Below are 14,201 nucleotides of genomic sequence, written 5' to 3' on the forward strand. Positions count from 1 at the left end.
ATGTATTACTACCACTATCAGCAGCAGCAATCCTGCAAAAGGCTTGAAATAAAGTTTTCTCTCCCATTCTGCCAAGTGTGAAATTATTTAAGAACTGGAAATTGCCTAACATTTAGTTCCTTAATGGAAAAAACATAGATTTCCCATTCTAGTACAGTGATAGAAATCTCTACAACCTCATCAGATGGAAAGTAATAACTCTGAAAATGCAGGAGAGGGGAGAAAAAGTGAATCATTTAAATTGTTTTTGCAGTAGTGATTTACAGATTGTGATGTGCTGATTTTAAGAGGTTTTTGAATGCGATTTAACATTAGGGCACCCTTATTATCAGGGTAGTTAACCTGAGAACAAAGAAATGTGAGTAAACTTCTGGTTATTTTCTTGCCCTGGAGAAATACCTGAATACACTTCTAATACACTCCGTATTTTATGTAAAATGAGCAAAACTTTTGCAATAAAAAGAATCTAAATCTAAAGCAAGTTTTCTGAAAGCAACTGGCATTAAAGATAGCTTCATTTATTTTTCTCTCCCTTATATTTTGTTTGAACATGATAGAGAGGGGAGTATGGGTAGAGGTGACCAGTTTAAGCACATTGTTTAATTTCCCTGAGCCCTGGTTTTATAATCTATAAAACAAGCAGATATATAGTCAAGAAGAGCAAACTCAGATCCTTATAGGAGCCTGGCATCTATCTGTGTGAAGTTTGCCTGATTGGAGTAAGATAATAGGGAGTTATTGAGGACTGTAGTAAACTAGAAGATTCATCACTTTTAAAAGCGTTTATATATTTTTAAAAGCATTTATATTAAAAATTTTATAACTTTGCTGCCCATAAGATCTGGGCCTTTGGCTTGCTGCCTCTAGAATGAATGATTGATAAGGGATAATAAAAATAAAACATAGTCCATAAAAGCAAATCTTTCTTTTGAGAAATTATATATATATATATATATATATATATATATATATATTAGTAGTGCATGTTTCATTGTGGCATGTTCATAATTGTGCATGCGCCCTAATTTTACTTCTCTCTTATCTTACTTTACCCCCACCCAGTCCCTTTTATCTTTTCTACTAATTTCCCTTCTGTTTTTACAACCTCTCCCCTTTCGCTTTATTTTCTACTAGATTCTACATATTAGGGAAAACAGCTTTTTGAGACTGGTTTATTTTGCTTAATATGATGATCTCCAGTTCCATCCATTTTCCTACAAGTAGTAAGATTTTATTTTTCCTTATGGATGCCTAAGTAACCTTTCTCTCATTTGCTGAGACAAAATACCTGAGGCCCAAAATTAAGGAAGGAAAGGTTTATTTAGCTCACAGTTTGCAGAGGTTTCAGTTCATAATCAGCTGGCTGCAAGGCAGGGCGGTGCGGCATAGGGGCAGCACGTCAAGGTGGTGGAAGACAGCAAAAGCAACAGGAACAAAAGGAGAAAGCAAGTCTCTTTTCCTGCCTTATACTGCAAGCAAGCTACACTATCCTGCAAGACTCTGGGCGGGTGTAGCACTCACACCATCTCTGTACCCTCCGCTTGCACAGGCTCAGGATGTTTACAAAGTGAGGACCTTGGCCCTCTGTTGGGTTCTTAGTTAAACTTCTAAACTTCTCAAATTGATACAATGGCCGAATAATATTCCGTTGTGTATATATGCCACATTTATTGACAGACATTTAGGTCACATCCATATTTCATTCACTGTGAATTGTACCACAATAAGCATGGGTATGCAGGTGTCTCAGTAAGACACTGACATTAATTTTTTCTGGTATGTACCAAGAAGTGGTATAACTGGATTCTGTGATAGCTCTATGTTTAGATTTTGAGGCACTTCCATAATTATTTCCATAGCGCCTCATTAGAAGCAGTGAATAATAGTTTGCTTTTCCTTACTTCCTTGCCAGTACTACAAATTTTGTTGGTATTATTGACAATAGTTATTTTTAGTGGAGTGAGATGTGACCTCACTGTAATTTTATTTGCATTTCTCTGATGGCTAAAGATGCTGAATGTTTTTCATACAGTTGTTGCCCATTTGTACTTCTTTTAAGAAGGATCTGTTCGATTCATCTGCCCATATTGATTAGATTGAGGTGGTATTTTGGTGTTAAGATTTTGAGTTCTTTGTATGTTCTGAATATTAATCCTGCTGGAAGAGCAGCTGACAAATCTTCTCCTACTACACAGGTTGTCTTTACACTGTGCTGATCATTTCCTTTCCCGAGCAGAAGCCTTTTCATTGATTCAACTCCATTTGTTGACTCTTACTATTTCCTGAGCCATTGGAGCCCCATTCAGGATTTTATTGCCTGTGCTTGTATCTTGAAGTGTTTTCTCTATGTTTTCTTCTACCAGTTTCAAAGATTTTGGTCTCATGTTTAGGTTTTTGTTCCATTTTGAGTTAATTTTTGCACAGAGAAAGAGACAGGGCTCTCGTTTCAATCCTCTGCATATGGATAACCCGTTTTCCTAGCTGTATTTGTTAAAAGAGGCTGTCTTTTCTCCAACTTATGTTTTGGCTCTTTTTTTCCAGAAATAGATGATTTTAATTGCATATGTTTATTTCTGTGTCTTCTAGTTTATTCCACTGAGCTGTCTGTCTTCTTTATTTTATGAAAAATAAAATTTCACAAGATAAGAAAATAATTAGTTGTTACTCTATCATCTTCAATATAGTTATTCAATATTCAAGACATAAAGATTCTCTTTTATGAAGAAGAAACAGATAATAGCGCAAAAAATTTTAAAATGAATTAAGAGAAACTAGTATTGTAAATGAAACACATTAACCTATATATGAAAATACTTTTGAAACAATGGAATACATAATTTGGGGAGTTATTTGAATTTTTCCCTATTTCCTATTTCTCTGTTTTCCTCTCTTTCTCTCTCTCTCTCTCTCTCTCTCTCTCTCTCTCTCTCTTTCTCTCTCAACCAGGAACTATTTAAGATTGTGTGTCTTATGTATTTCATTTAACATTATGTTCTCAAGTCACACTCATTTAATTATGAATGTTCTTATGTCACTATCATGCTGTTTTGTTACTATGGTTTTGAAATATATTTTGAAATCAAGAATTGTGATGCCCTCAGCTTTGTTATTTTTGTTCTATATTGCTTTGGATATTATGGATCTTTTATACTTTAGTATGAATTTTAGGATTTTTTTTTTCTGTTTTTGTGAAAAATGTCTCTGGTATTTTGATGGGTATTGCATTGAATGTGTAGATCACTTTTGGAAATATGGGCATTTAAACAATATTAATTCTGCTGATCCATAATCATGAGAGGTCATTCCATCTTCTACATTAGGTTTTATTTTTATTTTATTGTGAAAAGAGTTGTTCTCCTGATATTTTTTCTCAATGGGTTTGCGATTGGTGTACAAAAAAAGCTATTGATGTTTGTATGTTGATTTTCAATCTTGCCACTTTGTTGAACTTGTTTATTAGATCTTCAAATCTTCTAGTGGAGCCTTTAGGGACTTCTTTGGGGTGGGGAAGTTGAGGCAGGGTCTCACTAAGTAGTTCAGGCTGACCTTGAGCTCACTGTTAGTCAAGGCTGCCCTTGAACTTACTGAGGTCCTCTTGCCTCAACCTCCTGAGTGCTGGGATTACAAGTGTGTGCCAGCACACCTGGTGACTTCTTTTTAATATCTGCAAAGAAAACACTCCTGCATAGTCAGCAAGGTTCCAATCTATGTGGGTACACACCAATGGATTGAAAGCCCATCTACTTGGCCACAATGACATGCCCTTACGAATTTCTAAGATAGGCTCTGTGTAAATTATTGACTTAGTGCCTCTGGGCTCCAAATTTGCCCTTTTGCTTGACCTGTGAAAATTGAATTGAACTCTGTAGTGTTGCTTTGCCATTGGGCACAGTGTTAAGCTTTGCCAGTGGAGGATACTGGAGAGACACTTGTAGATGTTCAGCCTCTGGATCTCTTCACCAAAGGCTCAAAAGTGAGCTCTCTTGGTGGGCTCTCTTTAGTTTCTACAGCTAGACTGCTTCTCCAGCACTCAGGTCCTATAGCACGAGTGACCTATTAGATATCCACCTCCTGCACTGTGCACAGCATCTCTAGTGCCTGGCTTCTACAGTGAATTGTGTCCAGAAGCTTCCCCAGAACCCTCAGGGCACTTCTGTAGCAAAATCTCTTTACTGAGACACCTCTCTTCAAATGGTTTTCCATGTCCTCATACAAAAATATTTCAAAAAAGTCCCACTGGTAGGCATCTGTGACTCCTTTTCTATTCCATGTGCCAAAGCCATCCATATACTCCAAAATGGCTCAGGCTGCTATGATAAAATGCCATAGAATAAGTGACTTACAAGAAATAGAAATTTATCTTACAGTTTTGGAGGTGGAAGTTAAAATCAGGAACCCAGAATAATATGGTATTGCTAGGGTTTTGGTAAGGGCCTTCTTTCAGTGACACTCTGCTGACTTTTGTCATATCCTCACAAGGCAGAAAGGAAGCTTGAAGACTCTTTGGGCACCAATCCCCATCAGAGGACTGCACTCTCGGGACTTAATTACAACTCAGAGATTATAACCAGGTCTGGGTCTCACGCTTGGGTAGAAGAAGTTCACTCTCAACTTTGGGATAGTGGTGATCCTCATATAGAGACCACTTCTTGGTAGTTGATTTCTTGTCGGTCTAATAGTTAACTCTTTATATTAAACTTTCTGCTGTTCAAATTACTGAATGGATTCTATCTCACTCTTTGAAAAAAATAAAATATTTTGGAGTCTGCAGCAACTTTTCCACTGAGATAAAATATCCTTACCCATTTCCAGCAAGCTATCTCTGCCCATCCCTACTGAAATCACCACACCTTACAATGTATGTTCAATTCTATCGGTGTGAGTGAAGTATTAACTGTCTACCCTTACTTAATAGAGGAGATACTTGGGAACTTGAAAGGGAATATAGTTTTCTTATGATTGAACTGTCAGTTAATTTAGAGCTGGGTCCTGAAACCCGCTATTTTAGCTCCCAATCCAATGTTCTTTCCTTTATACCACGCTGAAATTACTCACCAAAACTATCTATTAAGCAACTATTTGCATGTAGTCTTAAAAAATATTCAAATTATAAAAAATTTGGGCCTAGGTATTCTGGTCAGATAAAATGAGCAGGGCTGGGGAGGTAGATTATACTGAGTGATCTGCTTGCTAACAGTCATATGTGTCTTTCAGAGTAATGTGGGATGAATTCAAGTTACTGAGAGTCACTGAGAGAGGAGTGAGTTCCATGCTGCCTCATTCGTTCTTCTTTTGTATAATCAGAATGCGTAAATGGAAAGCTAGATGCATTTAGAGATGTCAGTAGGGTCGCTTTCCTGTTTGTCAGGCTCCATTTGCACAGTCATTCAGGCCATGCAGTGTAATCAACTTCTGTGACTGGGGTCTGACGTTCCAGGGCTTAGATTCATGCAATCACATAAATTTCCTTGACTTTACATCCCAGCTCTCCTGGAATCTCATTTTTGTAGCCTTCTTATTTGATTAAGAGATTCATGTCCATGAGCTACATCGTATTGCACATTTCTTCATTTAAATGTTTCATAACTTTAAAAAAAAGAATATATACAGATAACAAAGAATATTAAAACAATTATTGTCATCCTTTATTGTGTGTTTTATAAACAAGATATTTAATATATATTTTCTCATTTAACCTTCCCAGTCCCCGCACATGGCAATTACTGTTATCTATATTTTACAAGTAAGGACAACAACAAAATTAAAGTATGAAAGACGATGAGGTTGTCCAATGCTGTATAAGTACTTTTGGCTCAAAAACAATAATATTTTCAGTGTGCTTCCTTGCCTCTTTTGGTGTGATTTGTTGGCCTACCATTTTGAAACAAATAGCATTTCATTCTCTGATGGAACAGTACTTACTGTTTCCCTTCTGCTTCTAGAGCCCAGAGTGTGGCCTTTCCCTGAATACAATTACTTTCTATTTATCCACACACTGATTATACGCAAGAACAATGCATCATTTGCTGTATTATTGGCCTATTTTTATATTTTGGTGCTCAACTATCTTCAAGCTTATTAAAATCATAGTTCTTTTCCTTGGCTAGCTCAGCTCAAATCTGAACTAACAAAACTTTGGAAATTTTTTTTTTTTTTTTTGCCTTGAAAGAAAATTATAGCATACACAACAACAACAAAATCACAACAACAGCAACAACAAAACAGCCTCTATATTTTCTCCACCAGGCTGTGCCTTTATTAGGAAACAGAAAAGGAATGAAGGTAAAAAAGTAGGGAATTGGAATTAATGCAGGTATCTCTATTCTTTGTTCCTTTGAACTTCTCCTATCCACCAGCCTCTGAAAAGAGAGAAAAAGTGTCCCAAAACTCAAGCTGCTAAAAACCATATCTTGTAACATTTCAGAATAATCTATTTAAAGACATTTATTTGAGTGTATTTTCTTTCTTTCTTTCTTTGTTTCTTTCTTTCTTTCTTTCTTTCTTTCTTTCTTTCTTTCTTTCTTTTGTGTCAGGAATTGAACTCAGGACCTCAAGCTTGCCAGGCAGGTGCTATGCCACTGAGCTATATCCCTGGCTTAAACTATTTTTCAAATAAAATTTAATATTAAAAAATATAGTGGACCATGCCTGCATCTTATTCGAAATGCTAATTTGCAGTATTCTTACATTTCAAATAAGTTACAGGAGTAAGATTCAAGATTTACTGGGAAAATAAAGGAAAGAATGTATTCTCAGAAGTTAAATAATGGTATATAATACAGCTAAAACATGTGAAATCCTGATTTTAGAGAATCATAATCATATGTCCAAAACTGCTTGTTTCAATTCTTTAGTACTTAACAAAGATAGCAGCTGTTTTTAATGCTTAACAAAAATCAAGATTATTTTAGAGAAAATCTTGTGTCTGCTACCATTTTCTTTATATACTGAATGTTTTTCTTTTCTATGAGAACCAGGTCAGTTTAAAAATTCCCTTTCTAATTCTTTTGGAATATTAGTTTTGCTTATTAAACAAAACATGTACCAGAAAGATGACACACTGAGCCACACAGATAAATTTCTCAGCAAATAAAAGGAATATAATGTAAAGATGAGCATGAGGAGCTTTAAGGAATGACACATAATCACAAGTTTCAGAACTGAAGATTATAAGTTCATGTGCCGGTGTCAACATGACCTGGAGGGCATCTGACTTGGAGTAAGTGTTTACACTCAAGATGCTGAGGGTTAGGTGGTTGCGTGCACAAGGTTCTGGCCTATAGGAGGGTGTGGTTGGGCCTGAAACCCCTGCATTAAGCTAGGACCTTGGAAATTCTGTACCTTTGGTGAACGGATTAAACATCCCATGGCCACTCTTGAAATGAAAAATAAATATGTCTCTGTTGGCAGCTGTAGGTAGGAAAAAAGTCTTTGAAATAAAGTGCAGCTATAGAAGAACAATTTATGCTACAGCACTGTACTAAAATCTTTAGAAGATAAAGACATTAATATAAAACTGGTCCTGGGCTGGAGATATACTTGGAGCCTCTGGAAGAAGAAAACACAAAGTTTTGAGCACTTTTATGAGCCAGTGTATACTGTACTAGATTCCCACAGAAAAAAACAGGTAAGTAAAAAAAAATAATTATAGATATAAAATGAGGAAAAACACCTTCATAAAAAATCAATTATAACAAGCCAAAAGATTAAAATTCCTAATATCTTGAGCTAATAATCTTAAAGAAGTTATAAAACAGCTATTCAAAATGATTAAGCAGGGAATAGAATAAAAATCTGTAGAAGGAATAACACAACATTTAAAAAGAATAAATAAATTAGAAAAAGTAAAAATTAGTACACCTACAAATGAAAACAAATTGTTGAAGCAAAAATCTCAATGCCTAATATATTGGTATTTACTGTACAGTAATGCTACTGTCAGGGGCACAAGCCTTTCTCATTCATATGCATGGCGTCAGCAGAGGTAGCAGGTGACATTGTTGATCTTGGCTGAGTTTTCCCACTTCCTGGGCACTCAGCAGCTTTTCGCTGATCTAGGCTGCTTTCAGCTGCATGATTGGGTGGGTAGGCTTGGGTCCACAAGTGCCTCATCCTCCAGGAGACCAGCCTGGACCTGCCTCTGTAATGACAGCAGAAGTGTATCATAATGTGGGCCTAGAGTGGCCTTAGAGGTTTGGTTGCCAGCCTGTGGTGCTAATGAGAGGTAGTAGAGGCATTAGAGGTGGGGCCTGATGGGACAAAGTTATGCCATTGGAGTGCACCCTAGAAGGAGCTATAGTGACTCCACCCCCTTCTCTCAGTTTCTCAGCCACCATAGGGTGAGCTTTGCCTTGCTATGAGCTCCCCATCACTATGTTTTGCTTTCCACAGGCCCAAACTGATAGGACCGACTAACTATGGACTAAACCTCTGAAACTGAGCCAAAATAAATCTTCCTTTCTTTTAAGTTGTTTGGCTTGGGTATTTTGTCACAATGATGGAAAACTGACCAATATAAGGTACAAGGGCAACTGACACATTTTCATTTCTGCCTCTTTTTCTTGATCAAAATTATGACATGGCCAAATCCAAATACAAGGAGCAGGACATGCTATTTGATATATGAGAAGTGGGTCTTTTATTGTGTTACATAACTATATGGAATAGAGCATGGAAATTTGGAAGAGTGAAGAATGGAGGACATTACTACAATTTGCCATAGATAGGTTAAAGAGGTGGCCAATCAAATCTAGAAAGGGAGCAAAGAATAAAGTTCTGTGAAAATTTCTTAGTTTTTGGCAAAGAGAAAATAGACTGTGTGAAAGAGAATGTAAGGCATATAAAGGACAACTGAATGGTCTGACACTCATGTAATGAAAGTATCTGGAAGGTCACATATTTAAGGAAGAAATAGAATCAGTAACAGTCAGCTTTTTCATGATTTGGAAATACAAAGTGTCCCAAAAAGGAACTATTTTTTAAAAAGCCACACCTAAACATGCTTTAGTAGAAATTCAGAATATAGTAAGAAAATGTAAAAGCTACTAAGAGAATACAAGACAAATTACTCACTAAAATACAAGTAGGTAGATGAAAGCCAAATTTTCACCGGTAACGGTAGGTGCAAAACACAATGAGTTAATAAGGGAAAATAACTGCCAACCTAGAACTTTATACCATACAAAAGAATCACTTCAAAACAAGGGCATAAAAAGACAATTTTCAAACAAAGGCCATGCAAAGAACTATTAGATAATGCATGTTAGGGAGAAAAGAAATTAAGTCCAGAAGAAAGGAAGACCTGAGAAGTAACACCTATCAAAAGAATTGGCAGATACAAATATTTACATTATTGTTAACTGCAAATGAAATAGTTAACATAATAGAGACTAATAGAGAGATGCATGAGATCAGGGTAAAGTATATGAAAAATATGAAGTAGTAATTAATGTGTTTCAGGTTCTTTCTGTTCTGCCACAGAAGGGTATAGGTATTAATTGGTTTTAACTTTGCTAAGTCATGTGTGCTTGTTAAAATGTAAAGGTAACTGTTAAAAGAATAGAAACAGAGGACATTCGTGGACTGTGGTGGAGAGAACCAGGCCTCACAAGGAGGATCCCCACCCAGAAACCGTATCATTTTCATTGTTTTGTTGTGTTGGGTTTTATTCTCTTTTGTTTGATTATGTTACATCTTTTGGCACAAGCAGCTGTTTAAAAAGATAGCAAGATATATTATGGCAGCCATTTTGGATTTACTATTGGCTTGCTTTGAAGTCCTTTATTGCATTCATTGTTTTGTTTTTATTGTTTCTATTGTACTCTGTTCTGTTCGATTTTTACTATGTCCAAAGATACCTGCAGATTTTTTTTGAAGACAACAAAAGGCATTATGGTAACTATTGCTGATTTTAAGGTTTTGAAGTCCTGTACCACTTATACTGGTTTATTTTGATTGGTTTTATTCTGTTTTATTTTCTGTGGTTTTATCCTCTTTAAAACAAAAAAGAAATAGAATATAAAACCTACAAAGCAACAGAAGGAAATGGGATCTTTGTATAAATTAATGATTCTATAGAAAGTAAGAAAGAAATGAAAATAAACTGAATATTATATATACAAGGTACACTAATATATAGCATAAATAGCAATGTATACTGTATGAGGAATACTAATATATAGCATAAATAGTAATGAAGGGAAAGACACTCCATATTCTATTTACAAACTGATATATAGTATATATTATATAGAAAGCTAAAATAAGAAAAAATTAGTAAAAATATACTGGTAATCAGATTACTTATAAACGTATTAAATGCATGAGAAGATTTTAAAATGTATATTGTTTACTTGATACACTCTTAACATAATGATCTTGGAAGTTTGTAAATAAAGGACAATATCTACAAATAAGGAAGAATTTGTACTCAGCATACACTAAGAACTAAAAATCAGTGAGACAAAGATGAAACCTTTGATTTTACCCCTAAGAATGGGCCCATCTTAGGTTCTGTCCCACCACAGGGGTCATTGGATAGTTGCGATAGAAGGCAGGGGTTGTGTTCTCCTTGGCCTCCTGATCGCCTGCCTCCCTACCTACCTGTGGCTTACATTCCAGGGACTCAGCCTTGGCCCTCAAAGCCATGTTTGCCTTTCAGCACCAGGCTAAGGTGCCCTTGACTGTGCTTCAAGGTACCCTAGAAAATCAACCCCTCAGCTGGGAAGCAGCTCTGTGAATGCTGCAAATCCCACACTGAAAGGAGAGGGGATGAATTTTCTTTAAATTTAAGGAAGGCTTGGTTCTAATCACTAACTTCTACCCCCCATCAAACACATTCCTAGCTTTATGCCTGCAGCTGCCCAAGGAAGCTCAGATGGAGAAATACAGCAAATACTTCGTAAGATGGTGATTTCCAGGGCCTAAAAAGTCATTAAATTTCAAAACTGCTCGTTTCTAAATGAGACTTAAATTCAGTGAAAGAGAACAGTGTGTTTTATGGCATTCTTTTGGCACCACTAAGTGCAATCCATTGGTTAAACATTAATGTTATTCTAGAGAAGTAGAAAACCTTGGTTATACAACCTGGGTCACACACACATTTTGGTTAATGCTCCACTTTAGTTATGTCAGGACTTCTCCAGTATGGTCCTTTAAACCCTTACCTTGACTTTGTATGTTATTTTCTGTTGCAACAATTGTTAGTGTTTCATATTTTTGTTAGTTACTATATCTAAAATTTATAATTATATTTCAAACATAAAGAAATGTGCAGATGTAATAAGTGCTTGTGTACATACAACACAAATTTAACAATGTTAACGTTTGGCACATTTAATACAATTTTTAAAAGAAAGATTTAATTAAAGCTCTGTCTACTTTCCTTAGTTTATCTGTGCCTTTTAATTTACATTTTAAGGGCCACTCAAGTGCAGACAGAACTTACCGCGGGAAGCATGTTGAATATGGCCCACTTTTTGAGAGAAATCATAGGAAGTGGTGATCCTGAGATAAGGTAAATATGTGCTATGCATGAAGCACATTTTGGAGATTAATTTAAAATTGTGCAATGAGATGTTTTTGAAATCAGCTTTCAAAACCCAGACCAAATTCCCTTCTCTACTTAGCACCACATTTCTGGACTCTTCAGCATATCCGCATTGACCAGCAGTGATTAAGTGTAGAGGATTTCTGGGGCTTTGTAGCTGGGAAAACCTGATTCTGAATTCTAATCTATAGGATCTCAGGCACCTTGTTTAACTTTTGTAGCTTTGATGTCCTTATCAGAAATTTGGGGAAGTCGTAATAGTCACTCACAGAGTTATGAGGTTTAAATGAGAAGCAATGTGGGCACTGCTTAGTCTGAAGCTTGAAATCATCACTGATGTTAATTAAATTCTTCATTGTCTTTTTAATTATTTTTCCTTATCCTTCAGATTTTTAGTCTCAGTTGAGGTTGGCCATTTTTCTCTTTTAACATAGAGAAAAAGTTTTTAATTTTTATTCCTTGCTGGTACCGCATTGATTTAGACTAATCAGGCTTTATTTCCAATACAATAGCTTTTCTATAATTTTTTGTCTGACACTCTGTGCCTCACATTTTCTTAGATAACAAGAACAGAAAAATCTGTAAGACTTGAACCTAAGCACATTCTGAAATCAAGCATTTTCAGCCATAAACCTCTCTGTGGACTGGGCCACTCGAGTCACTGCTGAGCAGTGCTGACTTCACACCGTGGTCTGTGGACCCTTGCAGACTCTGGTGTAGGCATTGTGATCAGTTAACAGGGAAAAGTACATTTAAACCCCAGTAACGCTGTGGGCGTAAATTTCATTTTAACATCATCAGAGAAGTCAGAGGTGAAAGTTAAGATTTTTTAAAATTTGGGTATTGCAAGAAGAACAAGCCTGAGACTACTTTGCCATCATTAGTCAACTCCAAGCATTGGCATACTTAGCACACAGCAGCTGCTTAGTGATCACTTTCTAAACGATATATATGTGACTTTTATTTGAAGTTTCCATTTACCTGGAAACACCTTTTCTGGAATGGTTAATGATAGCCAAATGATCCCTATTAATAAATGTTCACACAGTTTGAAACTTCTTTCTCTTTTTTAACCTATTGTCTGAGAAGAAATTCCTTCATAAATACTTTATGCATTTACTTTAAATATTGAAACATGTTAACTATGGAAAAAATAAAGTTTTGTAAGTAAGGATTATTTTCCTAAGGTACATTTCCACTTTTTAAACATCCCAGATATTGGTGTTCTATAGGTACCAGAAAATATGTTAGTGTTTTACAGTTCTGGATGTCAAGCACAATTATAAAAATTTTAGTACATGGCCACAGTGACTATAACATTCCCGAGACTGAAAACAGGAGGCTGTGGTTCTGGAAGGAGCAGAGGATGCAGGAATTCTCCCCTCCCCGCGGCATTAGTCAGCCCCCACCAGATCCACTCTTCCAGGAACTTTCTCACGGCAAAGCCTTCTCTTGACACTCTGTTTGGCCCTGCTGGATGAGACTAGTAGAGAAAATCCCTGCATTTGAAGGGATTTTCCTAAAAGAAGAAGTCAAACACTTCTTCGTCACAGCAGTTGTATGAGAGATGTAATTCTTTATTGCTTGTGGTAATTTATGATGGGTCTAGTACATTTGAAACCTGTTACTAAGCTCCTGTCTGTGAATGTGGCCTTTTGCACGTTCCTATCTGTCCACATTCCTATCTGTCTGCTGGGGGATAGAACTGGAGGAAGGAATTAATTGGGATTCTTTGAATATAAATTTTGAGTTCTTAGGCAATGTAAAGGAATGGTTGTGCTTTTATCAACACATCAAAACCTACGTCTGGTGAACTACAAAGTATAGATTTCCAGAAGCCAGGGAAAATCCAGGATTTGATATAGAGGAAGTTCATGTAAGGCAAGGAGAAAAGTACAAAGAGGGTCTCACCTTCCAGTTTGAAACTGAGTATACAGAAGAACCAGAACTAGCAGTCATGGCCTTTGGTTAGTATTCACCTTTAAGGGTGAAGTCCAGGGCACATAATGCTGTTACACAAATTGAATAAGGTGTAGCTCAGCTTGGGAACCCTGGAGTCAGGGACCACACCCTTCCACGTAACTCAGGAGAGGTTGCAAGAGGGCTCCATCATCAACTCACACCTGCATTCCTCACAGTGGGAGAGTACCAGAATCGTGCGTTATTACACCTGGATGGGCTTTGCTGTAACTTGGAGAACCTATTCATGAGCTCAGTGACTATACCCAGAGAGCCACAGATCCCTCCCCAAAACAGGGAACAACGCCTGATCAACCCTCTAATAGCAGAGCCAAAGGGCTGTGCAAGGAACTGAGCACAGAGACCCGGGTGCTGTTCTCCCTCTTGGTAAAGAAACCCAGAAAGCCCCTTTCTGCTCACCCTGTTTGGTAGCTGCCATTGCAGATAGGCAGAAGGAGGGAATCAGATAGACACAACAAAGACTTGACAGAAAATGGTGTAATGACATTGTGATCAAATATATAAGGGTGTGGTTAACCTAATTGTAAGTTTGAAGTTACCGTCCACTGCTCAAACTCTAAGGAAGACAAACATCATGAAGAAGATTAGCTGGGTAATAGAAAAGGTGACTTTTCTTTGCATATGTTAAACTCTAACACATCTGTACTATAAATGAAGTAATAGGGATTTTGTT

Source organism: Cavia porcellus, unplaced genomic scaffold, assembly GCF_034190915.1.
Source record: "Cavia porcellus strain 051 isolate PalLab524CR breed Dunkin Hartley unplaced genomic scaffold, mCavPor4.1 scaffold_12, whole genome shotgun sequence".
Taxonomy (NCBI): Eukaryota; Metazoa; Chordata; class Mammalia; order Rodentia; family Caviidae; genus Cavia; species Cavia porcellus.